The sequence below is a fragment of the Physeter macrocephalus genome, unplaced genomic scaffold (assembly GCF_002837175.3).
Source record: "Physeter macrocephalus isolate SW-GA unplaced genomic scaffold, ASM283717v5 random_284, whole genome shotgun sequence".
Lineage (NCBI taxonomy): Eukaryota > Metazoa > Chordata > Mammalia > Artiodactyla > Physeteridae > Physeter > Physeter macrocephalus.
The window spans coordinates 50,107-53,209 of record NW_021145642.1 but is presented as its reverse complement, the minus strand read 5'-3'; positions in this window follow the sequence as shown (position 1 = coordinate 53,209).

The following is a 3,103-nucleotide window of genomic DNA, read 5'->3' as shown; positions in this document are numbered from 1 at the left end:
AGCGGGCCTCTCACTGTTGTGGCCTCTCCCGTTGCGGAGCACAGGCTCCAGACGCGCAGGCCCAGCGGCCATGGCTCACCGGCCCAGCCGCTCCGCGGCATGTGGGATCTTCCCGGACTGGGGCATGAACCCGCGTCCCCTGCATTAGCAGGCGGGCTCTCAACCACTGCCACCAGGGAAGCCCTTATTTCTGTTTTATGTTTTGTTTTTTTGGCCCCAAGGCATGTGGGATCTTAGCTCCCTGACCAGGAATGGAACCACACCCACTCCCACTGCATTGGAAGGCAAAGTCTTAACCACTGGACCACCAGGAAAGTCCCGACCTTGTTTATCCATTCTATGTATTATAGTTTGCATCTACTAATCCCAAACTCCCAATCCATCCCTCCCCCATGAGTAAGTTTTCAAAGGATAAAAATTCTACAAAGATGGGGGAGGGGTGTGGCACCGCAGGAGGAGAGCACTGTGAGAGCAAAAGCCTGGTTGCCTTGGAAAGAAGCACAGCTCCTGTCTGGGGAACCAGTGCATAGCCCCACCTGGCTGCAGCGAGAGGCAAGAAGCTTGGGTGGTGAATGCGGGTGGGGTGGGGAGGGGGTTTGGGTGGGAATGTGCTGGGCTTCAAGCCAACAGCCCAGGAGTGTGCAAAGGCCACTAGGGTCCTCCCTGGTCTGGCTTCCAGCCTGCCTCACCTTTTCCCCTAATCTCATCTCTGGGCCCTTGGACTCAACTCTCCAGCCACTGTGGCCTCCTGGCTGTTCAGAGCCATTGGGCTCTCTCTCACTTGTTTGTTTTGTCTGTCTAAAATGCTGTTCCCACCACCTCCTCCCCATCCCTCGGACTCAGTGCAAATGCCACCTCCTCAGGGATGCCTTCCCTGCCTCCCTAACTAAGTAGATCCGCCATCACATAGCCCAGTTTACTCCTGGGCTCACTGCACTCTGAAATTTCTTGTGCGTGCTGTTGTTTACTTGCTTCTTGTCTGCCTGTTCCACTAGACTGTCAGCTCCACATGGGCTGGGACTTGGTCTCCTTCAACTCTGCATCTCCAGCCCATAGAGCATTGCCTGTCCCAATGTAGGTGCTCAGTAAATGCTCACTTAAGGAAGGACTAAAAGATTTTTAAACAGGGGAGCGAGATAAACTGACATGTTTTAAAAGACTCTGAGGGTGGGGGGGATAAATTAGGAGTTTGGTATGAACGTATACACACTACTATATATAAAATAGATAACCAGGGACTTCCTTGGTGGTCCAGTGGTTAAGACTCTGCGCTCCCAATGCAGGGGGCCCAGGTTCAATCCCTGGTCAGGAAACTAGATCCCGCATGCCGCAACTAAAAGCCCGCGTGCCTCAAAGAAGATCCTGCACGCCGCAACTAAGACCCGGTGTAGTCAAATAAATAAATAAATAAATTTAAAAGTATATAAATGAATAAAATAGATAGCCAACAAGGGCCCACTGTATAGCACAGGGAACTATATTTAATATCTTGTAATAACCTATAATGGAAAAGAATCTGAAAAAGAATATATATGCCACTGAATCACTTTGCTGTACACCTGAAACTAACACATTGTAAATCAACTATACTTCAATTTTTAAAAAATAAATTTATTTATTTATTTATTTATTTATGGCTGTGTTGGGTCTTCGTTGCTGCGCACAGGCTTTCTTTAGTTGTGGCGAGCGGGGGGCTATTCTTTGTTGTGGTGCACAGGCTTCTCCTTGTGTGGCTTCTCTTGTTGCACAGCACAGGATCTAGGTGCGCGGGCTTCAGGAGCTGTGGCATTCAGGCTCAGTAGTTGTGGCGCATGGGCTTAGTTGCTCCGCGGCATGTGGGATCTTCCCAGAACAGGGCTCGAACCCGTGTCCCCTGCATTGGCAGGCAGATTCTTAACCACTGTGCCACCAGGGAAGCCCCCCAGTTTAAAAAATATTTATTTATTTATTTATTTGGTTATGCTGGGTCTTAGTTGCGGCAGGCAGGCAGGCTCCTTAGTCGTGGCATGTGGGCTCCTTAGTTGCAGCATGCAGGCTCCTCAGTTGTGGCACACAAACTCTTGGTTGTGGCACGCATGTGGGATCTAGTTCCCTGGCCAGGGATCAAACTTGGGCCCCCTCCATTGGGAGAGCAGAGTCTTAACCACTGCGCCACCAGGGAAGTCCCTATACTTCAATTTAAAAATACATAGGGCTTCCCTGGTGGCGCAGTGGTTGAGAGTCCGCCTGCCGATGCAGGGGACGTGGGTTCGTGCCCTGGTCCAGGAAGATCCCACATGCCGTGGAGCGGCTGGGCCCGTGAGCCATGGCTGCTGAGACTGAGCGTCCGGAGCCTGTGCTCCGCAACGGGAGAGGCCGCAACAGTGAGAGGCCCGCGTACTGCCAAAAAAAAAAAAAAAAAAAAAAACATAAATAGGAATTGCCTGGTGGTCCAGTGGTTAGGATGCGGCTCTTTCACTGCTGAGGGCCCAGGTTCAATCCCTCGCTGGGGAGCTAAAATCCCACAAGCCATGCGGCATGGCCAAAAAATTTTTAATTTAATTTTTAAAATGAAAAAATAAATAAAAGACTCCATGTGACTGCTATGGGAAGAACAGACTGTGTGGGGTGAGCTCAGAGCAGGGAGCTTTGGGAGCAGGAAACTACACAGGTCCGTGAAGTGATGACAGGGCCAGTATAGGAGTGGTGGCAGTGGTGAGGGTGAGAAGTGGTCAGAAATTTAGGAGGGAGGAGGGACAGAATAAGGCAACTGAGGGAGGGGTTGGGAGAGAGGGGCAGGGGAGTAAAGGACGAGGAGGAGAGGGGAGTCCACCACCTCTGGCTTTGATGATGTGGGTGAAGGGATGGAGTCACAGGAGGAGGAGAGGATATGGGAAAAGAGGCCAAATTTGTGTTTGGGATGCCTGATGGACATCCCAAGGATGAGGTCCAGGAGGCAATAATAATAATAATAATAATAATTCATTTATTTGTTTATTTATTTTGCGGTACGCGGGCCTCTCACTGTTGTGGCCTCCCCCGGCGCGGAGCACAGGCTCCGGACGCGCAGGCCCAGCGGCCATGGCTCACGGGCCCAGCAGCTCCGCGGTATGTGGGATCTTCT